Source organism: Daphnia pulicaria, chromosome 7 (genome assembly GCF_021234035.1).
Source record: "Daphnia pulicaria isolate SC F1-1A chromosome 7, SC_F0-13Bv2, whole genome shotgun sequence".
NCBI classification, from domain to species: Eukaryota; Metazoa; Arthropoda; class Branchiopoda; order Diplostraca; family Daphniidae; genus Daphnia; species Daphnia pulicaria.
The window spans coordinates 3,855,758-3,882,796 of record NC_060919.1 but is presented as its reverse complement, the minus strand read 5'-3'; the positions used below and the strand labels follow the sequence as shown (position 1 = coordinate 3,882,796).

The 27,039-nt window shown below is 42.9% G+C and overlaps 1 protein-coding gene and 1 long non-coding RNA gene across 4 annotated transcripts in view; one reads left to right on the top strand and one right to left on the bottom strand.

Annotated features, from left to right (window-relative positions):
* Window positions 1-2,248: 2,248 nt before the first annotated feature.
* LOC124350476 lies at window positions 2,249-3,180 on the bottom strand. Its single transcript, XR_006921003.1, has 3 exons — window positions 2,967-3,180; window positions 2,692-2,789; window positions 2,249-2,475 (listed from the first exon to the last, which is right to left on the bottom strand). It is a non-coding gene; the product is annotated as an uncharacterized LOC124350476 (long non-coding RNA).
* A 15,382-nt stretch (window positions 3,181-18,562) lies between these two features.
* The window catches only part of LOC124349466 (transcription factor Sox-5-like), a 31,083-nt gene continuing 22,606 nt past the window's right edge, over window positions 18,563-27,039 (top strand). For all 3 annotated transcript variants that reach the window (XM_046800108.1, XM_046800109.1, XM_046800106.1), the window contains exon 1: window positions 18,563-19,166. The gene's annotated coding sequence lies outside the window, so the exon portion shown is untranslated. The remainder of the gene's footprint in view (window positions 19,167-27,039) is intronic.

The following is a 27,039-nucleotide window of genomic DNA, read 5'->3' as shown; positions in this document are numbered from 1 at the left end:
GCCGCCATCTTCCACATCTCGCCATCACGCAAACATCAATAAGAAATAGAAACATCGCAGGACGCAGGCTGAACTATGGAATACGGATTACGAATGACACACGGCAAAAGACGACGGCATCTAAGACAAGTGGAAGCGGACAAACGAGGAAATCAAAAGAAAAGGAGGCGGGAATTCAAGGATTTCGACTAACAAAATTGTCATTTGCCCACTGTTGGATCTCAAAGGATGTTAAGAAATAAAACAAGCCGACGCCAGATTGAATTGTGATGTTCTCGAATGTGAAAATTGGGCTGGAGTTGCATTTGCATGACAATTATTTCCTTAAATCTGAAAAATATCGACAGGATGTAAAAATTAATTTTAACGCAGAACGGAACGTCAATAACAGAATATAAATTCCTTCTTTCCAATAGTCTATACACATTTCCCTTTTTCCTTCTTTCAATCCAATTGCAAAGAGTGATCCTGCACTTTTGGGGCGTGACACAAGGTCCCCCATTTTCCGTCTGCATCGTCCTGCTGGTTGTTCTGGTTCCAACACACACAAGGACACGAGTGTCAAGTGATCCCAATATTACAAGTTACGACCCCCCGACGAGAATGGCATTGCAACTTGTCTCACTTAGATGTTGAGAGCGCCCACGTCTAATCGTATTCTTCGCTCGGCGCTTTTTATTTCCCCTCGTTTTTTGTGGCTGCCTTATTCCCTCCCGTTTTCCTTATTCTTTTCTCATATTTTTCGTAAACGCAACTGCACTGCCAGTCTCTTTTTTTTTCTTCATAAAGCGATTCAGAGTTTTATGGACGGCCACCACGTGATGTCATCATCCGGCTATGGATCTCCTGGGCCAGCAGCCGGAGCTTTTACAATAATACGAATAAGGGTCGTCGTCGTCGTCTATACTACGCGAACTTGTCCCGCCTTCCTCCGCATATCAATACAAGTTACGCCGTTTCTCTATAAAACACAGTTACGTCGCACTCGAGTAATACAAGAGAGCAAGTGCAAGAAAGAAAAGGCCACAGAGTGTCGGACGAAAGAATAAGAGATGAGAAAAGAAATGGTGTGGTCGGGGAGTTGGGATGGACGTAACCTTATTAGATATTATTACAATATTACTCTATGAGGCTGTGTCGCATTGCAAAGGCCAAAAAGGACTGCTGGGCTGCTGGGGCCCAACCCAGCCAGTAAAAAATGGAGAAAAAAAAACCCACTTGTCTTGTTATCAAAGTTTCTCCTTCGTGTTCCTACTTTGACTCTATTTTTCAACCACAGGAAACTGCTGTGTATAAGATGAGAAGAGAATCAAGAGGAACGAGAAAAGGAAAAGAGACCAGCAATCGAGAGACTTTGTGACGTTGCTCGTAAAGTCTCGACCTGTCACAGATGCGCTATTTGCTGGTGACATTTCCCGATGAAATGTGCAGCCGCGCCCATAACTGTACGCAACTACGAGTCCACCGCGGAATAAAAACGGTACTGCTGTGTCGACTATCGACCTCTCGCCTTTACTCTTTCGTTCCTTCACAATAAAAATAGAAACGCCATAAGCCGTGGTCCATCTATACAGCAGCAGCAGCTTCTACGGTGTAAATGATGGACCCCTACCTGCCCATCGTCGAGTGAGGTCGTTGGTCCAAGATTAACGAATGCACCGTGTACCATTGAAATATAAAGGAGGACCACCACCAAACCTTTCCAATGTCACACGTTTTATGAAATAGGAGGTTGTGGTGTTGATGATGTACTGCAAGTGCAACAGCTCAGCCCCAAAAGTCTTGCAACAGCCGAGAAGAAACGAACGACAATTTTTTGAATTTCTACTTGTTCGCCTAATCAGAAAAACGACATAAATAAAAAACGGACAAGAAGAAGAAGAAGAAAGATGCTGAGGAAATAAAATTGAACTCGTAACTGTGCTGGGTACAAGGAGGTGCCGGTGTGGCGTCAGGCCCATCTTCGTTAGAAAAATGTTCGAGCTGCACTTTGCTTGAAGTGTTTAAAGTTCAAATCGTTCCGAATTTGATTGCTTACCCACAGAAAAAATTGTGAGGTAGTACAAAACCTGATCTGCAGTCGTTCGACAACTGAGTTTTTTAATGAACTCTTACTGGGAAAAACAAAAACGGCCAAAGAAAAACAGATCCAGTAAACCACATAGCTCAGTAATAATCGTACTCTGCACTATATGTCATGAAACGCCACCAAATAATCAAAAAGGAAGAGAAGAAATAAATTGTTCCTACCTTTAAGCCTGGGAAATACGGCCAGGCATCCATATACAGTTGCTCCATCCGATTCCAGCTGAAGAGTTGACTTATACCAGGAGGGATAGGGAAAAGGGTGTCCTCGTGAATACACCCACATTCACATGGGCATACACGAGGATATTTAAAGAAAAGGGGAAGAAGGGATACGTAACTCGATCGACATCCTCGGTAGTTTCTCCAGTGAAACGGGATGTTGTTTATCTGAATGAAAAAGAAAAAATGGGTTACGAAATAGGAAAAAGGTTTACAGCAACAAAAAGTTAGAAAAAGTTTAAAATGAGACACTGGGTAAACCCTAATTATTAATAAATGAGAGAATTGAAGGTTTCCATGTTATACACTGCATTTGACCATTTGTACAGGTAATGCAGCATTAAAATGTCTAGCCACAGGAATAAAAATAACGAAAATCATTACCCGAACAATTATCATGAGATTCTTAATGATGACAGGTCAATCACTGCAAGCAAAACTTGCACATCCTTTGGTTATGGTGGCTTGCTCAGGCGTCAAACCTGCACAAAAGGAAAATGTTACATTGTGCAAACAAACTGCCATGTATCGACAGGGAGCTCACATGATAAATGCTAGGTGATATAGGCTAGTTTATCCTTTATTATAATTTCATGAATTCCTAACAGATTGAACTCTCCTGTTTGAGCATAATCACTTGCATTCTTAGTTTTATTTACCCGCCAAATAAGTATGGAGTAGAGAGCATGGAGAGCCACGACACTGAGTTCACACGACGATCACATCCTTGGAATTTTATTTGTTGCAAGTTTTATTTCTCGTGCAGCCACGTACGTTTCCAAAAACTGTTCATTCCATTTGGATTTGTTATCCTTGTCTCTTTTTCCATGAAGGAGAAATGGAAAATTGGAACGGATGGCCTTTCCATCTTCCTGCTTTTTCGAACTTGTTGAATAAAGCAGACGACATACAAATATTCTAATTAGCTTAAGAATCGATATAAATTAAACCATTAAAAATCGAACCCCTCTCCTCCCCTAAATAAGTGGGAATAAGTTATAATTTGTGTATAACAAGGACATTGGAAGCCCAAAAGGAATAAAAAGCCACACAGACTTAGCTCTTCTTTGCTTTCACACTGGAACTTGAAGGTGTACACAATTCATTTGAGGGTTTTTTGTGTGTATCGTTTTCTGTGCCAGGGTCCTGGACGGGCAGCCACAGTGGCCGCGATGGTTTATACGAGGCCAATAAAGCAGTCGGAGGTTTGTATACGGCCATAACGAGCGTTCGTCTTTTGCTCTTTTGTTAACTATCGCCATATTTTCACCGTCTCCACTTCTTTTTCTTTTTCTTTTTCTTTTTCTTTCGATTTCTTTCTCGTCGCATTTCAGAGTCGAGGCCGCCGTTGTCCTTCGGTCGGCGGGACTTACACAATTCCTCCCGTCGTTTTCTCTTCTTGGTTTCGTGTATTTCGCCTTTGTCCTCTGAACAGTCGGATCTTCGCTCCCGCACGCTGTTCCACCCACAGCAGTCGGCCACCACCAGGTGGGTTGTGTCGCATTGACACTCCACGGGCTATTATGGTGGCGGGTTATTTGTGTGGCTCTGCTGGGGATTGCGACAGATGGTCGCGTGTTATTTCGGCGGAGAATGTCATCGTTCGTTGTCTTATTTTTCGCCCGTCTGAGCCTTGAACAAAATTCCACTTCATTATCATCACCCACCGCCTCTCTCTCTGCCGTGCCAACCAATGGCCATCGGTGACGCTCCGTTTCTTCGCTGCTATTCTGTCGTCTTTCTCACTTTCAAGTGTCAGCGATTGGATGGAATTTCCAACAAGTCGACGCACACCATTTTTATGGCTTTTAATTTCTGACGCAATGAGAGGAACGGAATTGCATTGATAAACGCCGTTGGAAATAATCGATGCGTGGATTCCAACAGATTCCAGTGAAATTACGACACAAATAAAAATATTAGATTTATAATTTCAATTCAGTTTGTATTATTCGTTCATACCGTTTATAATTTGGAATGGGTATAAAGCACTCAAGCGGGTGGGCAATGGAGGGGGGGATACCACGTACCGTACAAAAGAGACCGCCCGTAGATTCCACACTTGTTTGACCGTGTCACCTTAGTGATGATGAAGGTGAACAAAGTTGAAAAGGGGAAAATATGAAACGACAAAAAGGAAGAAGAAGAAGGTGGAAAAAATCTCGGCACCGATGCAGCCACGTCTATAGTTCACCCAGTGGCATTGTCCTGTCACACCAACAGCGACGGGTATACCTCGGCGGCATACCTGGGGCGCATGTCATTTAGAGAAGTCGTCCTTCTACTGGCATCATCTGCTGCTCCTTGATTTGTTTCACCATTTGGTCCCTTATTTGGTCCCTTATTTGGTCCCTCCTTTATCTCATTACGCAACCAACTCTTTTTTAGCCCTCACACCATTATTTGTTATTGGGTGACTCAGAAGATCATAGCGACTTCCTGCTACTTATTCAAATGATTGTGTATACAATAGCTCCAGCTCCGTCCAACCATCAGGTGTCGCCCGTAAAAAGCAGATTGCTCCTGGGTGTAACTCACCGGAGATTTGACTTTGCTGCCGCGCGTTTTATTTCGATTCTTTTCACACAACGGCGACAGCAACAATGAAAGGAGAAGAGGAAGAAGAAGAAGAAGAAGGAGCTTCTTGTTATTGTCCATCTGACCATCTTTTCTCTGCTGGATTAGACATCCAACCCAAGGTACTTATTCAGCCAGGCATCACACAGAGAGAGAGAGAAATCGAGTTGACAACAAGAGAAATAAATAGACGCGGCGTTTTTCTCTCTCGTGGCTTCTTGTCGTAAACAAAAAATGTGGCTGCTGCTGCTGGACAGGTTGTTGTAAATGTAGGTGCTTGTGTCTATGATACAAAGAAACCAGAAAAAGAAAGAGAGAAAAAATGTTTCGGGTGCTGGACGTTATTGTCACACCGTCGGTCGCCTGAACGCCGTGACGCACGAAGGGGAAAAGATCCGCCCAGGGTTGGCACCTGAGACATTACAGTAAAAGGACAATTCTCCTGCACAGCAGAATGGCCCAGCAGTCGTGTGATGATGCGATGGGAAAGGCGGACTCTCTCGAGAGAGAGTCGACAGTGGGCCGTTTACGAGCCACTGCCTTTCTCATTTCATCTTTTGATGGCGATTATATTTATTCCGCTTTTGACTTGTCCTTTTTTTAAAACTTTTATTTTTACCTTTTTTGATTCGCCTTTCTTCTTTTTCTCTCTGTCACATGTGCTGGGGGGAGTATAACAGCAGCAGCGGCTACAACAAACTTCTGCGCTCGTAAATAGACAAGAAAAAGAAGAAGAAGAAGAAGAAAGAGAAACGGAATAAAAGATCCGGGCGAATGGAGAGAAGGAAAAACGTAGAGAAATGGGCGAGTGTTTTTTGGGAAGGACGAGTTGCTGCAGTGGCCGCTGCTGATTATGAAAAGCATCAACAGACGCAGCAATGGCCCAGCCTTACTTTATTACATACACGCACCGTGAAGGTGACAATAACAAAAGGAACAAGAAGAAGAAGAAGAATAAAGAGAGAGAGCGCCGCATTCCTCGTCGCCATCAACCGGTTGCTGATGCCGATGCTTCCAACTCTTTTTTTTTCTCGCCTTCAACTTCTTTTCTTCTTCAGTCGACGATGCGTCCATTTTTTTATTTCTTTTATTCCTTTTCTTTCGTTCGTTCGTCCAAACGTTGGGAGAAGAAGAAACGACGACATAAATAAAACTTTGTCGGATGCAAAGAATATTATTTATATGACGAGCAAACCCCAAAAAAGACCTGGGAATTTCGTAACGAGCCCCCTCTCCCCTATTCTGGTGTTGAAGTCTTAAAATGTGACAATGGACCCGATACTTACCCTATTCTGACCCTATTCCAATAAAATGTACATAAACCTTGTGGTTTGCGTTAGCTTTAGGCCTACCTGGCTTTGATATTTCTTTTGATTTTTAAACTTTTTAACTGAATTTTAATCCTGCGCATTCGCAACGTTTTCTGGTTGTTGGACTAGTGGCGATACTACACGGGGGCGAATTAAAAATCGATTTGGGGAAATTGATTTGTTAATTTTAATTTCAGAAATTAATTGATGAAAATTCTCTCACTTTCAAACTAACAAAAAATATTATCAGTCAAGTCGCAAGGTATACTTAATCATGCGTCATCTTACACAACCGGCAGCACAATAATTAATTGTCACCAGTGAACTCATGGGAATGAAGAAATAATTACAATGTAATCAACGGACTAAAAGAGGTCCGGTATTACTGTGCAATACAGCGCAATTGTGCGAGTTTGTAATTACATGTTGTCATCATCACCTGACGACACAGCAGAGAATAGCCGATCTTGAATAAGGCACAAACTATCAAAGGGAAAAACGCCATCAACATTTGTTGTTTTGCCTGCGACAAGTGGTAGTTAGGATATCCATCAGCATCACACGGCGCAGGGTCAGAGGGGCCCAGCTGGGAGGGGGGTGATGGGCCGAACTCTGGGGGTGACTGTTGTGAACACCCAAATGTCTGTGTACTTGTATAAGTTGCACACCGTGTACAATAAACCAGGGGGATAAGCTCTGAGCTGAGTGGAGAGAAGGGGGAAATTTGAATTGGGAATGAAGAATAATACTCCGCCATATTCTCTTCTTCATATTCTAGGACTTTGTACATCATCTGATCATCGGCGATATTATTCGCCTCCTGGAAAGTAAATAGGAGCGATCCTCATATCAATTCAGTTGCTCTAAAAATATTGCCACCATTTCGATTGAGGAAAGCGAAGAATTATTATTCATTTCAGTTCCAACTTTTGCTCCAATCTTTTTTTCCAGGCGCGGATCCTTGACGCTATTTGTTCCAACATTCATTTCCTCCTCTTTCTTGTGCTGATTGAGATGGGGAGAAAATAGGAGCGACACGGCTAAAAGAATAAGACAGAGAGAAGAAGATATGAGATAACTTTTGGCTATAATGCAGGACTTTGGGTTGATTTCCCCCGAGATGATAATATTGCCGGCCCATTTTTCCTTTTGGCGTTGCTCTTCTCATCTTTCCGTCTTCTTCTCGGCTGCGGGTTCTGACATCATCGGTCCGTCCGCACTTTCCATCCGTCGTCGCCCAGCAAACGGTTGGCAACCAAATGCCAAAATACTTGGCCCTCACTAAACCAGTTCTCTTATTCTCATGGTAGAATCCATCAATCATGGAGACCAAGTGTGAAGAATTCTCCAAGGTTCTTTTTTGACGAAATTCGCATTTGGCGATTTAATTATTAGGTTATTGATAATATTACGCCATAATAAAATTATAAAATTGAAAATAGTCCTGCTATATTATAAATTTGGACAGACACTAATATTCTATATAAAGCCGTTCACTTTCAATCGGGTCTACCTCTCGCTATTGCTGGTAAAATAATAATCCGTGCAACCAAATCCCACAACTCCATCGCATCCACCATGGAAATATCGAGAAACACTGGTTACATAAGTATTCGAAATAAAAGTATCCCCTTTGACTTTCCAAAATCAATATTGCGCCACAGCTATAAGAATGTGTGTTCTCGGCAGGTCTCGGCGTTTGTTTGTTGCAGTGACAACAACGCGGTCAAAAGCTTGTAGCCGGGGAGACGCATATAACACTTAATATACCGATCTGGCAGCAGTTATTATGAAAAAAGGGCAGAAAAAGAGAAGGTGAAAAAGAGCTGTATGCTCTAAGCTTATAGGCAGTCCTTACAAATATGAAGACGAACAGGGTCGACCGCCTTTATTATATTGGTGTCGCTGCTGTGCTGATGGTCTTGATCTTTCGTCAACTTCAATGGAACACAGTGGGCGGCCCTTTTTCATCTGCTAGAGTGTGGATCTATATAATAGTAGGACACACTGTTTGCAACATGTTTTATTGCTCGTGCGGCTTATCTTCGTCGAAAGATGTTGCCAAACACGCGCAACCAGCCAACAACTTGAAGAAGAACTGCCGGCGCTTTATGATAATCGTCGGGTGGGATATAGGAGACGATTGCCTTCTGTTATACAAGAACCAACTCTTGTGCTGGGCTATATAGTGCGCTACAGCTCCATTGAAATATTAATATACTCTCGTGCCGTTACGATGTGTATCAAGTCGAGTCTTTTCATTTTCCCCTTTTCCGATGATTATTTGGGCGTCGGCTGTTGGGAGGCGTCGGGTGGCGTCGGGAGGAGCAGATGAGGGACGAAACAGAGCCGCATCTTTTGTTGTAGAGGCAGGATTTTTTGAGCGACTGCTGCTGATCATCACTGCTGCGGAAAAGGAATAATAATAATCACAATAATATAATAATATCCATGAATATAAAAAAACAGATATTGCTATAGAGCACAATGGTCTCGTGAATAGCGTAGATGGGAGCAGCAGTGTATTACATAGGACGGTACGGCTTTCTCTCTATGCATCAGCCGCAGACTATACCGCAGTGATGACAAGCGCGAGGCGATTAGTGATGGATTGTGTTTCATTGAGAGACGAGAGCTGAGACTGCTGTCGCTGCTGCTGCTGCTGTGCAGAGTTTCTTTTTTCCTCCTTTTTTGTGTGTGTCTGTTTTCCTCGTCCCTTATTTTCGATCCGACTCGATGAATCCGATCAGCAGCGACAGTCGCACACACACAAAAAAAGAATGTCCGTGATGACTTTTTTTTTCTTTCGTTTTTGTGTGTGTGTGCGCTATCGTCCCCCGGATCCCCTTCCTTCTGTCTGGATCTCTTTTGTATTCGTGGAACTTTGATAACTTTCAAAGAGATTTCCTTCTCCTGTGCCAACACGTATTTATATCCAGGGGTGGGTCCAGGAGTGTGTGCATTACATAATCAGATACGCGACAACTAGTATATAGCCTTAATGTTTGTACTGTACCATAACATCCAAATATCCTTTACTTTCGACCGAAATTATTGGACAATTCTTCCACAAGGACCGACTGCTCTTTCAATATTGCTAGATGAATTTTCTCTTTAGTCCGTGACTATTTTTTCTCATTAAAAAAATTATTTTAAGTTGACACGAAATCAGAAAATGATTAAAAATAAAATAATCATGTTTTCGCTGGCCAAAGGCCAAAATGAAATTAATTTTATGGAAAACCGAGTAAATCGCTCATATTTTACAGCAGCGTTGGTGGCCATATCGCATAAGCTTTTTTTATTTGTTATATAGTAAGAACTTTTCGTATTGTGCTCTGGAGATATAATAGATTATTTGATCCATTTCTCATCAACCGGCTTCACTTCTGGATGCGCTTTTATTTATTTTGAGAAAAACTTGTAGCGGGTCATTTTTCTCTATTCGTACAATGTAGGCTAACCTAACTATTTTCTACGTCATCTTATTATTATTATAAATAAAAACCTCAGCGGAACTTGCAACAAAGTTTCATCGTCCATGTCGTCAGATAAGGATCGGTTGGCCGTTGTTCTGCCCAACGGAGAAAATGATGGAGAGACGCCCGAGTAGAAAAGTTCATCGTCGTCGATGAAGCGAATAAAATTTCATTGTATAATACATAAGATCCTTTGCGCTGACCAAAATGGCCAGCCCAGCCCTTGTATTTCCATCCGCTGGCGACGCTACTGCTGAATTTCCATCGACTAACTTTACAGTGGCCGTTTCTTTGCTGTCCCTTTCAAGTCATTTATCATTGCGTGAGTCGATAACGGTTGGCCGCCGACATTGACCTCTCACATCCGAAAAGCTGAAAATAGAATCCGTCCCTCATTTTACCAGCAGTGCGACTTCACTGGACAGGACAAGCAATATTTAATGCTATGCACTGGCTATCATAAACAAAAAACAGAAGAAATCTCGGCCAATAACTGCATTTCCGCTGGCAAATGTGAAAACATAATTGAATTTCAGTTATTTCAGCATGACGTCAGCAATCGGCTGCAGCTCAAATGTTTGTCCGAGTTGTCCCTTAGAACCTACGACTAACTCTACGACTCTACGACTCTACGACCCAACTGAGGTCAATTTGGTCCATCGATATGCAAACACCAAGGCAATAAGATAATCAATAAGGACCGATGTTGTTCTATTTATAGCCGAGCAGTTTGGTTTGTTGTGGACTTGTTTTCCGGCCATACGTCAGTATATAGTGTATCACTGTATATAATGTGATGTTTGTGTATTAGAAAATGAATCGGAGTGAAGACGAAATGAGGACAGGATGGCGAAGAACATGCGTAGTTCACCAAAGGACATGTTCGTGATTAGGAGGAGCGATGAAGCAGTTGGGTGATGCAAACAAGAAGAAGAAGACCTTTGCCTCTCCCATACAGCAGTTGTTCATAATGTATCAACACGGGGCCCTTAATCGCCTCGTACACGTGTCATCCGAGAGAATAAAAATAAATGAATAAATAGCAAAGAAGCAAACGGGGTAGAACAAGAGAGGAAATGTCAAAGTCTAAAGTTTTTCTCGGTTTTGTCATGCCCAATAAATAATTATTCGATTGATCTTATCACCGAAAAGTTGCGCAAAAATCAAAATATTTTACAAATTATTTGCTGCTTATGCGTTAGTCTACTGATTTCAAATTTATACAAGAAAATAAAGAGTTAAGAATGGAGATATACGACAGACGAGTTAATAAAAGACTGCAACTAATTTACAACATGAAAACTATAAGCGCTCCATCGACACTTTCATTTTCATCCCGCAGCTGATGTCTGCCATTTATATACAGTCGCCAACATCAGAGTCGTAGTAGAGTTATATATACGTCAACCATTACGAATCACTCGCTCGTCTCCTTGTGATGTAAAGAGAAGCGCCTATAGCGTAACGGATTCAATCCTTTCTGTCCTATCCTGGACATACCGCGCCGTATTTACCTTAGTCTATCCTTATTCCCTACTTTTTATTTTCTTCTGCGGCAGTATTGAGGACGACGATGTTTGTCACGATCCCGATCGTTTCCTTGCCATCACGAAAGAGCGATGTGTTGAATTGTACAGCGAGAAGCAATTATTGTCGTCCGCGGCGCCTACGCGCTTTCTCCTCTCGCCTCTGTTCTGCTCCGCTGTGTTCACAGGAGAGTTGCTGGCTGCTGGGATGAGTGAGAATGGGATCGCGTAACATAATGGACGGCGGAGCGCGAGGAGTGAACAGCGGCGGCGAGCGACAGGCAAAGAGAAAAGCGGAGAGAGGCCGGCCGGCATAGACCGGGCGAGATTGAGAGAGGGATCCGATGAATGTGAGAAGAGAGCGATCGAGACGGTGGCAGTCAGCTTGGCAGCCGACTGATGGATGGCCAATCTATTACGTCGTCCCGATAGCCCCCCCCCCCCTCCCCTGCCCGATGCGCGTGCTGCTGCCGGCATAGCCTCATCCAACGTATACATATGGCGGAGGGAAGTAGGTGGGACCACCAGCACCGAGTCTATGCCACCATCAGACAAGCGACCGAGATATGGATGAGCGCCGACTGTATATCCATACACAACCCATGGACGTTGAATTGAATCTACTATTACGGGGGGAAAAGAAATATCAATACAAGGCTATACTATCTGAATTCTGAATACGATGCAGGAATAGAGCGTCTTGTGCATCTTGAACATTGAAGCGAAAGAAAAAGGAATAACAAAAAGCGGGATGTAATAAATGCAGCAGTCCTAATGTCGGTGAATTTTGAATCTTTTTTAAACTTTTACTTTGTTGTGTGTTCCAAGCAACAAAGTATTTGTTATACCCCGCCACATTAAAATATTTATACTCGGGCAATGAAAGATGTCAATTTTCAGCCATGAGTATGACGATTGAGGCTAATTTTAATTTAAAATAATTGTACGTGTATACTGGCAGTTCGTTAGGATGTTCTTATTCCTGATAAAAAATCTCATTCATAAATATTTAGGTAGAGAGATTTCTTTGTGGAAATCCATTTCGCTTATGTGCGTTATACAGCGAAGAAATGAGAAAGGATCGGAGGGTTATAGAGTTCCTGTTTGATGCTGTGCACTTATTATTGTGCCCAGCAAAATAAGAGCGATTATCTTTAATGAATGACCCATTGAATCGATCCGCCCATCAGCACGACAGGTCGGGTGGGTTCGCCAATATCCAATACACGTCAAACAGGACTGACAATGACGCCATTATATTGGCATGATGGATCTTTCTTCGCTGTTGTCTGCCATCAACCGACGGCGACTTTCGGCGCAATGGAGACTAGCATTTCCGCGTTCCAAAAGAGAATCGAATTGCGCACATGTACTAGACACTGCAACAATATTTTTAAATGTCATTGATCGAAAACTTAAAATGAATTCCGCGTCTAATATTATTCAGGTTGCAGGAAAATCATCGCCGTTACTATACCGACATTCGCCCCCAATATAAGACGCACATCAAAGATGAAACTTCGCATCAAACGTCAGTTGTCGTTATCCATTTCTCTTTGGTCCGTGCTGTGTGGTGAAGTAGGAAATGCCAAGTGTATTGGTCCAGCAGTTGGTTTCGCTCCAGCAATAACAGGCAGGTCAAATCAAAGTTTCAATTCTCTACACTCTTACTATGCGGACTACCTCAGCATCACAGTATACAAAAGAAAAAATAGAAATCTAAAGTCGGTACTAAACCGATATGGCGATATCTATATGACAAGACGGGAGTGAACAAATGACTTTTGATTTCGACTGCTGGTTGATTGTTACCTGACAGTTTGTCTGGACAACCTGAAAGGGGGGGGGGGGGGGAGATTCGACAACAACTTTCAACCGAGAAAAACATTTTCTGGTTAATAATGAACCGTCGAGGATTCACATGTAGGCAAAATAGACGTGGAGGAGCAACAAGAGCAACAAAATAAAAAACATGGTCGTCCATCTAAGAAAAATATGGAACACGAAACGTGTTTTGCAATCACCCCTAGGAAAAACCAATGGCCTTTGTACGATCCGTCAAGGTGACGAATGGCCCAAGCAAAACACTTGGAGAGGTGCGTCTTTTTTGGTTTATTTGTTGTTGTGCATGCATAGGCTACTATTTTTCAAAGAAAAGGACAGCGACCGTATGTAAATTTAAGTGGCTTTGCAACTGGATGGGGTATACCCGACGTTGAAGCCCAAATGGCTCGTGCTGCCGTCACATATTGGCCGTCTGTTTGTTTCCTTGTACCGAACAGGAGGGAGTCGATGGTTATCCAATTGTGGGGAGAGAATTCTAGTGGCAAATGCTCATGCGGTTAAAAGAAGAAGATGCCACCACATCTGAAAGGAGATGCTCATTTTTCGGGGGGGGGGGGGGTGAGAATGCATAGGGGGTCGTTGGGCCGGTTAGTGATGAGTCCCGCTGGCGGTCCTATCTGTTTTTAATGGCAAGTCCTATATAGGAGAGAGTGGGGCTTCTAGTACCTCCACAACGGGCACACGTCACCGGTCGTGAGCTCAAAATGAAAAGAAAAATTAAAAGACAAGAAACGGCAGACAACACGCTCGGCTCTCACCAGCAGCAATGGACGCATCCGTCGCCCTTTGATATTTTTCGTTTCGAGTCCGTCGACCATCTTATTTTGTTTCTCCCCCGCAGAAATCGACTTCTGCATCCGCACCGCAAGGCGGACCGAGAGACGCCAACAAGAATCAGGAGCGACTTGGGGAGGGAAGGAGGGAAAAGAAGGAGCCTGGGCGATAGCTAAGAGAGAGAGAGAACGCCAAAGAGACAAGGAGAAGGCAGGAAGGCAGGAAAGAAGTATGAGTTCAATATCACTGGGCGGACAGACCACTATAGACCGCCTTTGCTGCTGTCTGACGACGGGAGAAATGAAACGAATAATGCACGACTCCACTCGGCTGTCACTGATATCTTTAGCTAGAGAGACTCGCCCGCAGCAGTGCTCCTGGCTGGAGTCTACAATAATCTTGTATAGGCAACTTGTGTAGAAGACGCGCACATTAATTTCAAGTTGAAATGAACCGCGTGACTGTGACAGCACCGCGCACGCAACCGACAACAGAATTAGACCGTCGTTCCTTTTTAATGAACTGATTTGATTATCTTTTGCTTTTATGCTGTTTATATTATAAGCCAATCATCTTTTACGCATTCAATTTCTGTGAGTTCATTGGGATCATCGTATAGCAGTTTCCCGAAAACAATCCATCAAATTCAAAACGGTTTTTCTCCCATGAGCTGCGTCATCTTTAAATTCGTTGTTGCTTATTGCTGTTGTTGTTGTTGTTGGAAAAGTCTGATGGTATTCGTCCAACTTTTATATTCGTCAAGAGAAAAAGAGGAAACAAACAAAACGCCAAACAGAAACGGGAAGACGACGGGAGTATATAGCAGCAGCGAACGAGGCAGACGCGTTTATTTGTGCTGGCCGCTGGCGTATAGAGGAGGAGGCGCCGGCGATGATGGATGTTCACGTTTTTATTTTGACGTCTTTCTTCATCTTCTTCTTTTTCTCTCCGAACGCGTTTGTTTCTTTCATTTATTCGACTCCATTTACTTTTCGAGTCGAAGAGAAAAGAGACCGGCCCACGGGTTTATCATTTCGTTTCTCCCAACGCCAGGCGACGACGACGACGACGTCTGACAACAAACTCCTCAATAGACTTGAGGGGAGGAAGAATTGGGCCGGTCTTGAGCAGCAGACAGAGGAGCTCTGATGAGCTATACGAACGTGATTAGCGATCTTCTGTGCGCTGTGGTAGGTACAACATCTTTTTTGAGGTGCAGGGCTCTCGGTGGGATTGGTGGGCGAGAAGAACCTGGGCGTTTCTTCTGGAGGAAATCTGACAAGAGACAAGACGAAGAGAAAATTGAAGAAAGAGAAATGCGATATGATGAACGAAACAAGAGGAACGCAGCAAAAGATTCGGGTGGAAACACAAAAAACGGTTGGTGAAAAAGAGAAGAAACGACGACGTGGAGATGGAGAAAAGGACTGCCCGTCCCGGAATAACGCACAGCATCAGCAGCAGTATAGACCAATATATAACGCAGATGTTCTTTGATGCTGACTGACGTCTTTAGATTGTCTCGTCCCGCCGTTTTTTCTCATTTTCTTTTTTCATTTTTCTTTTTTTTTTTTTGGGCTTTCCGACTGGGCGATCTCCCCACCCACCCGACTTCTCCCGACTTCTCCCGCAACCGACACGGCTTTCCAATTAGATCCGGACAAACGGAACGGGAGCCGCAACCCAGCACTAGACGAAACCAGTTTGATTTATTTCCTTCGCCTTTTCTCATCTTTTCCCTCTGCTGCGAGGCTTTGCAAATCCTTGATTACATTTGATTACATAACATATTCTGCAATTGCGATTCATTTTTCGCTGTCTGCACCAAACAAATCGACGTCGAGCCATTTCTACAATAAGAAAACTCTTCTTCCTTTTATTATACTGTTCCACAAACCTTGGTAACTGCTTCAGCTGCTGCATAATAGATTCCATTTTTCTGTTTAGTTGTGTTCGTCATTAAGAATTCGGTTGTTGATGTTATATTTGTTGCGCGTTTGTGATGCGTGTGTGTGAGTCGGTGGCGGAGCGAGTTCCCAATGGTCGCGTGACTATGAAGAGGCGCCGAAGAAGAAGAAGAGAAAAGAAAAAGTATAGCGACATTTTGGTTGACAACCCTCTGCATGGCGTTAACATGAGCCCAGACGAGAGTAGAGGGAGAAATAGAAGAGAGTCGAGCTCCTAGTGATTAACGACTAGGAGCATTAGCGACCATTGACATCACACCGCAGTCGAGCCGCACTCGATGAGAAAGAAAGAAAAGGGGCGTCTTATGTACAAGAACACGTAAAAAGAAGAAGAAGAAAATAAATAAATAGGACAGAAAACCATAGGAGAAGAACTACATTCTGTGTGTCGTTGCCATTATTATTGTCGCGACTAGACGGCCCCAAAAAGATCAGAGTTACATCACAGCAGAGAACTGCTCTGCGCTGTACTATGTTTGGTGGTCGCTTTCTGGTTTGGGTGTTGTCTTTGTTGTTGGTGGTGTTCACGATGTCAACATTCTTTAAGTTTTATTTTTTATTTTTCGAAAATTCAGTTTCCATCATCGCAGTTTCCCGCTCATTATGAACCTCGTTAAAGGCATTTCCAAGAATGATCTGTTGAAACAGCCACTGCCATTAGGAGAACCACCAACGACCTCTCGTCCCGTGATAGTTTCATCATCAAACCATCGCAGCAATTCCATTATACAAAAGGACTCAATTTCCATTTAACTTGCGCGCCTTTACCAGAGCCAAAGAAAATATAAGCAAAACTCCCCAAAACATTTTTGGGTTGTATTGCTGCCCTTCTTTACATCAGACAAACCAACAGGATCAATAAATGGGCTGCAGCAGATCCTATTTCGAGTTGTGCACAGTGCAGTGCACACAATAACGTGCAGACTGAATTGCCAACCAACTTCCTTGAATGTCAATAATTGAGTATAGACGCAGTTAATTCGGTGCTCCTGTTTTCAATTGAACGTTGTGTCCTTTCAATTTGAATCACGCCCACTCCTCTGTTTCTTGTACTGTGAAAAGTGATCAGAAAGATGCAACAAATAAGAAATAAGGAGAGGAAACAAGTGGTTCAATAAGCAACCGGAATATAGGCCGAGGTTTTCTCGGCAACTCAGCACGGGATCCAACCTGCATCAGTTGATGTGTTCCAAAAAGGAAATGTGTGTCAAATTTATTCTGCGAATCAGCAAAGCGTCTCTCTTGATCTTTTTGATGGCTGGATCCATATTGATATGAATGGGGATCTGATTCTTTCTCCCCTCCGTTTTATTCAATCGATTACACAACATTTATTGCGAATGCCTTCACCATAGATTTGCGATGTCTGCATGATGCGCTCTGGAAAATTCGTTGTCAGTTGTTGCCTAGCGGCGAACGAACGGAGCCGAGCGCGTCGCCCTTGTTCTTCCGCCGCAGCCGCACGAAAGCGGAGACGGAATCAACACGGTCGATCAAAGTCGTCTGCTCCTCCTCTTTTTGATAATTGGTTTCGCCAGATGAGTTTTACGAATCATAAAAATAATAAAAAGATGTCGACGAACACGCACCAATTTACAACATAATAATCGCGGCGGGCACATTGAAAAGCTGAGATGATGGCGGAGTATAAGAGAGAATGGGGGGGGGGAGGAATAAAAGGAAATGTGTAAAAGAGGAGGAAGAAGGAGGAGCATGCGCGGAGGAGGCGACCCAGACGATTGGCCAGCCGGGCATTAACAATGGGCCAGCACAGCAGCAGCCAAGAAGTTGGTTGCTCGGCACAGCACAACAATAGGTTCCCGTTTTCCCTCCCACCCACCTTCTCCTGCCCATTCTTTGGTCGAGCCATTGTGTGGCTGCGCCGTGACACACAAGACCCATCCCGCCACTCACGCTCCTCCAACCCTCCGCCACACTTTGGGCTGGAACAAATGGCACGACAAGAATAGAACCCAAAAGAGGTGCGTCTTGTAGACGTGCGCGCTTCTCCCATATAGTTTCCCAGCTAGACAATCGAATCAAATCTTTTTTAACTGCAACATTCGAAATTGTCTTGCACTAAATAAGAATTTTATTATTTTTCCTGACTTTTAATTCCATTCGACATGAATAGACAAAGTGAAAAAGTAAAGAAATAACCGGGAAAGAGTTTTGATTGAATAATAACGTGGAGTAAAAATCAACTGAGAGACCAAATCAATGGCTACAGCTATAGGCGACTGCATGACTTTGCATTCGTGAGATAATAGAGAATAATAGCGAAACAAAAACAGTTCCTCGTGAACTTTACCGACTTTACCTAAAATTTCAAGGTAATCAGGAACGGGAAGAAATGTAAAGTTTTAATAAGTAACACGGCGACAATATAGGGGGAAAGAAAACCAACAGATGTTGTAATCGTATTTTAGGTTGGAAAGTCTTTTCTTTGCCAGGCGACGCATTATTGTCTTAATCTCTTGATCTTTAAGTCATTCCGCACGTTCATTAATCATCCTGTACACTGTTTCGTCCGTTAAATATCTTCCCATAGTTTCTTAAAATTATCGTGTGTTAACTCTTGTTAACTTTGACGGAGTTGGAGGAAAATTTAAAAACAATCGGATCATAACAAGAGCCAAGAAACGATTTGAGCGGGAAGGAGGGGAAGGAGGAGGAGCTTATTCGAGTCTCTTTCGAAAGGGGGGAAGAGAAAAGGAGGGAGGGATAAGACCATCTCCTTTCGTTGTCCCGCCCGGTTCTGCGTTTTTACTTTTTAGTTGGGATTCAGCCCTCCGACTGTGCAGGTCGGTTCCACCACAACTTCTCTCAACAATTTCAACTGCATTTTCGTCTCACCTTATGCACGATATTGTCAACGTTTCCCATATTTCGTGAGTGTCGTTCTACGCCCTGTCGTTCGTGCTGTGCGAATGTGTACGGGAACACTTGTCACTTTACTGTTGCTCAACTTCTTTGTTCCCTCCCGACACACGCCGTGCCACGTTTTCGGCTGTTTGCGCCCAGGTCTGTGTCGACCACGTGAGCGATTCCATGAATTGAACAACTCGAACGCGTTACCTGGACTTCTATGGTGCCGACACCCAACCTACCAATTCCACCAGCCGTTCACTTGCACCTGTTGCTAAAAGAAAACTGAACAACAATAAGAAAACCGACAACGAAACTGTCGGGCGTTTCTTCATTCATCTGCTGAAAGTGTTGGACATTGCAACGCGCCATATTTTTCATCGTCACTTTCCAAGTGCCAAACGTTTTCAATTTGACTTTGAGTTCAGTTGAATTGAGGAGAAACTGATTCGCCCATCATCTAGAGTCATCAGTTGAAATTCTGGGGCCATTTCTCATCATCCGTCACATTTGGTAAGTGAATTTTGATTTTCTATTACATAAGACGACGTTGTTTTCACCAACAGTTGGTGAGAATGTCAAGCTGGCGAGTTAGGGTTTTTTTAACAATTTGAGAGAGTTCTCACGCCTTTTCTTAAAAAGGGCCTATGTTTCACTTTGTTTTCAAGTGAGAGAGGCCCATTGAAAGGGATACATTCATCATTGGCTTCTGGCCACTAAAACAGGAGGTCGACGAAACGCTTATTCGACTACATGTTGACATTCGAAACTTTTATTTGCCTTTTGTTTTTCTCCCCCGTTTCCTTGTTCGTCTGTTTTAGACTTTTGGGGTTAATATTTTGGGCGGGATTGCGTTTCGCGCCAGTGGCGATGATTTCTTGATTTGCGCGCCAAACGAAATACGAGAACGCCAACCCTCCTTTCCATTTTACCCCTTTTCCTATTTTCCGCTATTTTCATCCTAGGCCACTGAGAAAATTGCGTAGCCAAAAAGTTACAATGGGAAAGATAATTATGGGAAATACTAAACAGAAAAGATTTCGCAAGAGCCCAAAAAATTGAAATAGTTAAACTGTAAAACCTGATGTAAATCTTTAGACGCACTTCAAAATGTTTACAATAGAAAAGAGGGAAGGCTAGAAGGGGTGAATCAAGGGAAAAAGGGGTTTGATTCATTTTGATTCAAGTGCTGCCAATGGAATTTTTTTTATTTCAACCCTAAAATTTTAAAAAATGTCTTTTCTCTCCCTGGTATTTAAACGTTAAGTATTGAAGTAGGTTAGAAAAAACACACTCACACGATGGAGCTATTGTAGCCGCGATGCGATCATAATCGTCCCCCTCATTCCCCCCCCCCCCCGTCTGCCGACACCACCCAGCATGGAACCTAATAATAATGGATCGATCATGGGGAGTCACGGGCACGTTGACATTTATGACGCCCAACAGCGTCACAAGTAGAGGCACTGGGCATACAAAAAAAGAAGAAGCACTCGGCAACCCAAGGAAATTCGACACACAATACCTTCCCCTGTATAATACCAAAGATTCAACACGGGGGTATTGTGTAGCCCAAGCGTCGACCGATGACGACACACACAAGAATTTTTTTTCCTCAGATTTTAACCCCCCGTCTACTTTGTGTATTCGCCGTATCTAAAAAGCCACGATAGCCCTTTTTATTGAAATTTCTTTAGTCTCGACTTCACTTGACTTGTGTGCGACACACAATTGATGCGACTGGCAGCCATTTCCCATGCATGTGACGATTTGCCCGTCTCTCTATATATCCAATCGCTCGATCGACTATTGTCATTCAAAATTTTGTCGTTCCTCTATTGTCACTGATTCTCGCCTGGATTTGACTCGACGAAATTAGTAACGGTTTGCCTTAATGAAATTTTTAAAAAATGTTTATTCATCTTTTTTGAGCTAGTGCCTGCTCACATTGAATGAGACCCTCGACAGCTGATGCGGCAGCTAAAAATTGAAGCCTTTTCGAAAGAATGAGATTTTGATTAAAATCGTTAATTCAAACTTTTGTTTTCCATTGCCAAAAATTTCACAAAAACAAGGCATGTGCAAGTTCGGACGTGTATTAGGGCGCAGTTGGGTCAGCTAGACGTGAGCGTGATTGTGGTCGGTCGCAAGTGACGAGAGAAAGAGAAAGGAAAGTTCTGTCGTCGGCAACAATATTGTGGCAAATCAGTTGGGAGACTTGAAAAGTTGAAAGTGAAGGGCCAATTGGAAAGGGAATACCAACTGCTGTGCCATCATTAGCCTTGCCACCGCAGTTGTACGGACTATATGGAGAAAGGAACGAGCGAGTGAGTGAGAGGCGACAAGGGAACAAGCTACTTGCTGATGACAGTTCCAATATGAACGTCCAACACAAAAGCCCAGAGCCAAACACACACAGAAAAGCCAATAAGTTGATATTCAGTCGACAGTATTTTCTTCGCATTATAGACTGCTGGACGGAAACATTTCTTTTCTCTCGACTCGGGGATGACGTTCAAACTAAAAAAGGAAGGGTCTGTCAGTGCCTCAATGGCCAACGAGAATAAACGTCTCCTTATTCAGGCAGGGTTATATAAGGTCGCTGAAATCTTACACAGAGTCCAATCATTTTTGCCCAGCATCACACCCAATCGACCCTTTTTTTTCGAGTAACCAAAGTCCTTTGAGACTCGTCCATTGTTTTTCATTCGAGTTTGCGCCATTCTCACAAAAGTCTATTGCTGACGTTTGTTTCAACCCTCTGCAACAGCACACAGCTGAATAAAAATAACCAACACTCGAAACAGACAAACCCAAAGGAAAGACAAAACATATAGTTCAATCGATAAGGCCCTGCTGTTCACTTGACCATAAAACCGTCAACACGTCGCTCAACTGCGAACACGTTCGCAGTCACCCGAGACTGTGACTCTTGAATTTTTCAGCCATTCTTCTCCCCTTTTTTTTAGTTTTTTACGTGTTGTGTGGACACACAATCTGATCCCTCGCAATCTCTTCCCATGCTGTGTAATCCTATCAGCACTGCCTTATTCACTCCGTCCCCATGTTCTCTTTGTCTTGACTTTCTCTATAGCCTACATTGTACACGGTCTAGATTATTCGATAGCAGTTCAATAATTACCACAGACAATGAACTCTACATTTTAGAATTCTTTTCTTGCTCGAACATTTTTTAAATTTTGTACGGAATTCGTTCCGGATGATAAACTCAAGTTGCAGCCAACCCATCCATTGGCATTATTATCGACATGAATATTGTAGAACGCACTGAATAATGTTCGGGGGTGGCATAAAGGAATCGATGAAAATGACGATGGCGAATCCGACTGGAGAGATTGGGGAGTGTAGTCGCCCTGGATGAAACCAAAAGGGCCATAAGGTCAAGACCTTGTCTTTGGTGATTTGTTGGCACGCATGTCCTTATATTCTTGCCCCGGCTGCATCATCCTTGTACTCGAGTCCGTGTATAATAAAGACGAACAGAAAGAGGAGGAACAAAAAATAAAATAATAATAAAAAAGCGATGGCTTTCATCACTATAGCCCACAACTCGAGTGCTGTCTCGGCTGTTCCTCGTGGCTCCCATCCGGAGATTCTCCTCGCTCTATTCCTCTTTGAAAAACATTTCACAACGATTTATTTTTCCATTTTTTTATTTTTTTATTTTATTATTTCTATTTTGTTGTTGCCATTCGCCATCCCTTCCAAGAAATCAGAAGAAACAGATAAGTTTCTTTTTTTCGGTTGGGTTGGCCATTCTCTCGTCGCTTTCCACCAATAGAATTCGTTTGTGAACGCCATCACGGCGGCTCTTATTCATAAAGAGGAAAGATGCCCGTCCCTGATGATAAGAGTTACGGACACAATCGCTCGTGTCTATAGCGCTGCTTTGAAGGGATTGCCGGGGTCTGTTCTGGAATCTTCTCTCTCGTCCATGGCAATTTGAATTGACTATTGCGTTGTTTATGGATTCTTCGTTCCTTTTTATTTGTTTTTCTTTCTGATCGGTTCTGTAAAATTGCACAGAAACGGCCAGAAAGAATTAATTTTTTAAGAAGTCAAAAGAAACAACTAAGATATTCTTCTTGAGTTATCTCATCAAGTACTTGAACGCGATCAAAAACAGCAATGGCATAATATCGCCATACCACCCGCTCTCGATCGGAATTCAAACCTTTTTTTTGTGCCGTTTGCTGATTTATTTATTAATTTTTTCAAAGCTGATATTTCGGATATTTCCGTCAATCTTTTTCATTTTTCAAAATTTTCGTTCATTGGATGGATTACCGACAACGATCGACGGCGGCTATTTAATCTCGACGACGCCGAAAGAATGCCAGCAGTATCGTTTTTCAATGGCGCATTCAGAACGTATGGCGCTCACATTACCTTTTTACTTCAGGCCATGGTCACCGTCCAAAAGAATGAGGGAGGATAGAAATGGATTCATCGCTGTTTTCGCTTTGTTTGTTTGTTTGTGGAGGGTTTGCGGTTTTAAAAAGGGAATTTGAACAACTCCAACTTTTTCCTACGAAAATTCACTCTAGTCCAGATATCTTTATTTGGATACAAAATCGAGCATTTGTTGTCTAGTACCGTATACCCCACCGACAATAGACCAGAAATGTGAAACCGCGTTAAACTAAATCTTTCGAATTTATTCATATAGAGAAAGCGTTCAATACAATACACAAGTGCGCACAAAAGTGTATTGCAAGAGGAGATTACGGTATATATTTGTACGCAATGTCCAGCGGATATAGCAGCTGGGCAATCGACGACTTCTTTCGTCCAAATCGGTTTACCTTGTTGCAGTGTCAGCGATCAGTTGGTGTATAGTTTTTGTTTGATATCAATCACTTATATAGAAACAATATTTCCCCTTACAGCCCGCCAATCGCATTGCCGGTACTTAACATTGCGTTGATACTCATCACATAGAGTGTCTAAAGATCTGCCTACTCCCCAGTATTAGACGTAGGGCCAGTGATGAGAATAAAGAAGGAGATTTCTTATCGTAGAGATTGCTGATCTATTTCTTCCCTTCAATTAATCGGCTTTGCTATATGGCCCCAATTCTTCTAGTTTATTCTAGTAGATATAATATACTGAGCGAGCGTCTTGTTTTCTCCGGTCTATTCATGTCGGAAATATTGTGGAAATAGGAACAGGGAAAACGAGACCGCAACAAAACTCGATGACAAACGAAAGAAAAGCCGCAAACGAAACTCGACACCCAGCACATCCCACTGTACATTATAGCGTATTGGAACTGTAGATATTGGCATTTGCAATAAAGCCGAGTCCGACAATAAAACCCCTCCATTAAAGCAACGAACAACTTGTCCGTGAAGGGTGGGGGGAGAGGAGGGTTCATTTTCAATCAGGCTATTTTTCAAAATTCATCAAGCTACCTTTACAAGAGAGTTAGAGAAAATAAAAGAGCAATTTTGATTTAATTGTATAGTATTTGGTTGTTAATTTTTGCTGGAGTGTTGTCTTTTTAGATTGTAGTTGCATTTAGGACGTAAGACGTTTAGAAACCAAGTCCAGCCAAAGCCTCTTCCAATGACGGCTATATTATTGACAGCCAGGAATCGACCAATCGAGCGTGCAGCGTGCTGCTTCCTATCAGTGGGGGCGACGTATACTGGGCGTGCGTTCTAAACTTTCTCTTTTCTCTTGTCGATTTCCCTTAAGTCTTTCCTTTATCGCCGCCTTTTCATCTGGAAATATCAGAAACATTTTATTTTTCTATTTTTTTTTCTCCACCCCACAGCGCTCGCTTTGATTCTCCCACAAGTCGAATATTTTGAAAAGAAACGGAAGAAGATGTTGATGACCCGGCTATACATTGTGCCCTCACAATTAGCAGAGACATAGTGCTGCTGGGGGTCTCAAGAATCAACTTCTTGCGATAGATTGTATGGAATACTGTTGTTTATTTCTGTGTGATAATGTGATACTATTCAATCACGCAGCCGCCAAGTGAATGCATAGGAAAAAGAACCTTGGACGAGATGTCTGTGGGGTTTCATTCTGTTTAGATTACGAACGAAAGGAGAAAGGAAGAAAAGAATAAAACGTAAACATGAGCTGTATTTTATAATGTTATGGAGAATCGGAAGGCAGTTGCATGGTGTGTCGTGTGTGAGCGCAGGATATTGTACGAACGAAGAGAAATACGACACAAAAACCCAAATTTGACAGATGCGTTGGACAATAGCAATGGCGTACGTTGTTTTGACCGCAACTTTTATTCCGTGGCTTTTTAGATTGACAAGTGCAGACTTTCAAACTGTCTCGGATACTTTTATTTGTTAAGCAGACTCGTCTAATGTTGTGGAGTACGTAAACAAGTGAACGAACAACAGCGCCGAACGATCAAAATGGACGAAAAAGGGAAAGGATTCAGAAGGTTTTTTTATTATGTAGTTTAGTTAAGAATCATCAGGAGAAACCGACTGATTATCTTTTCCCAAGTGTAGGCGAAAGCGTTCTCTTGTCATCGGATTAATAATCTATTTCTGTCAATCATGTACATAACAGACACTGGTGGTAAGCCTATGCAGTTTGTTTTCTCTGTCGGCGTATCGTTACGGTCAACATATTTTCCGATGACTGATGAAAAGAGTTCCCATTTGAAAAGACACAAAAACGTGGGGCGCAGAAGCAGAAATGATCCGCTGTGCCGATAAAGAAGAAAGGCTGCACTCGCATCAGCACTATACATTGTATAGATTGAAAACTATACGAGACTATATGGCACAGCGAAACGATAGAAGTGAAAAGAAAAGCGGAGGTCTTCATCCTGTTTTCAGCCGCAGAAGAAACCCCGCTGGGCAATGAGAAGGAGGAGAATTCCGGCCTGCTGGAAGGAAGCATCCAGTTCTCTTGTTGTGCTGCTCCTGCCGGGTATATTTCTGAACAGACACACAACGGAGGAGACGTTTCCAGCATATAGTTTCGAGATGCGGTCACGTCATCCTGCGAAAACAAGTCTCTTCCGCCTCTCTTCTCTTTGGCTGTTGGCGTTTCGTCTTGACAAGCGGCTAACGAGTTTGCCGTCACTCGATGAAAGAGCCGCCGCCGCCCGTTCGCTTTTTCCCCTTTTCTCTCCTCCTCCTGTTGGATGATGGTCGCCTTTTTTTATGATGAACGGCTTTGTTTTGCTTTTGCTGCCTCATAATCCCCCTCTCCTGTTTTGCGCATTGCCACACATAGGGTAGTACGTACATTTTTGCTATTACTCGACCGACTCTTTCTTTTCTTTCGTCGCCTCGACTGCAAACTCCGTCCCTGGCGCGGCAGCAGCAATCAACGAGTCCCGATGATTAAGAATCCCGCGAGGACCAGAGAGAAAATCGTAATAAAGACGAGCTTGTGCGGTCTCATTATTTAAGCAGCAATAACAGAAAAACCAAAGTAAAAGAGACAAAATCCATCACTCTGTTCATTCGACGTCATATTGTATATGCTGTTCGCTCCAATAATTTACAAAACCTCCGCTGCTGCCGCAATTATTTTATTTTTAGGTTAGCTGATGGTGGTATAGTCGTGGTTCTTCGTTAATGTCGATGAAAAGCATCAAAAGGGACGTTTAATGTTTAATGCGCTGAATAGATCCAGCGCAGTTGAATGAACTCACCGAAAGTTGAGCGCTTCTGCTGCTTCTTTGCTTTTCTATTTCCGATTGAACTTACAATCGTGCAACATCGACTCAATCTCGCAACTTCTTGTTCTGTCCACCGATTTCTATTAAAACAGTGTCTTTCATTGAGCCCGTTCAAAGCTCCACATACTTATTCTATCCCGTCTTTTATTTTGGACCGACTGATAAACTTTCGTGTAAAACTTTTGCGTGTTGGTTCGAGAGTATTACACACACACACAAAGTGTTATAATACGACTACATGTGCTCGAGGCTAGAGTGTCGTGCATATATAATGGCATGAATTCATACTCTCTAAAAAGATTTCTCCTTTGCAGTGATGGAGATGCAAGTCCCTTTGCATACGCGCTCGGCTTTCGCGGTGCCCAGCCGAGAGTTATTCACCGGCAGGGCAATAAGCGCAATCTAATACCACGTCAGCTAAATATAGATTGCAGCAGCACAGTGTTATGCGAGCAAGCACCGTGTAGTTGTCAGTGAGCCTCATTATTTTTTGAAGAGAAGGGAAGCGAGAAGAGAATAGACAAGGCAAATAATAAGAGTCCATGAGAAATATTAGACAAACCGGCAGCCGAACAGAAACAAAAAGATGACGGAAAGGAAACGCCGAGGCCTGTCACACGCAGACACGCCACACGCTCTCCCCCATCATTTCTTCTTCATACCTTCGACGTCATATTCTCTCATCTCTTC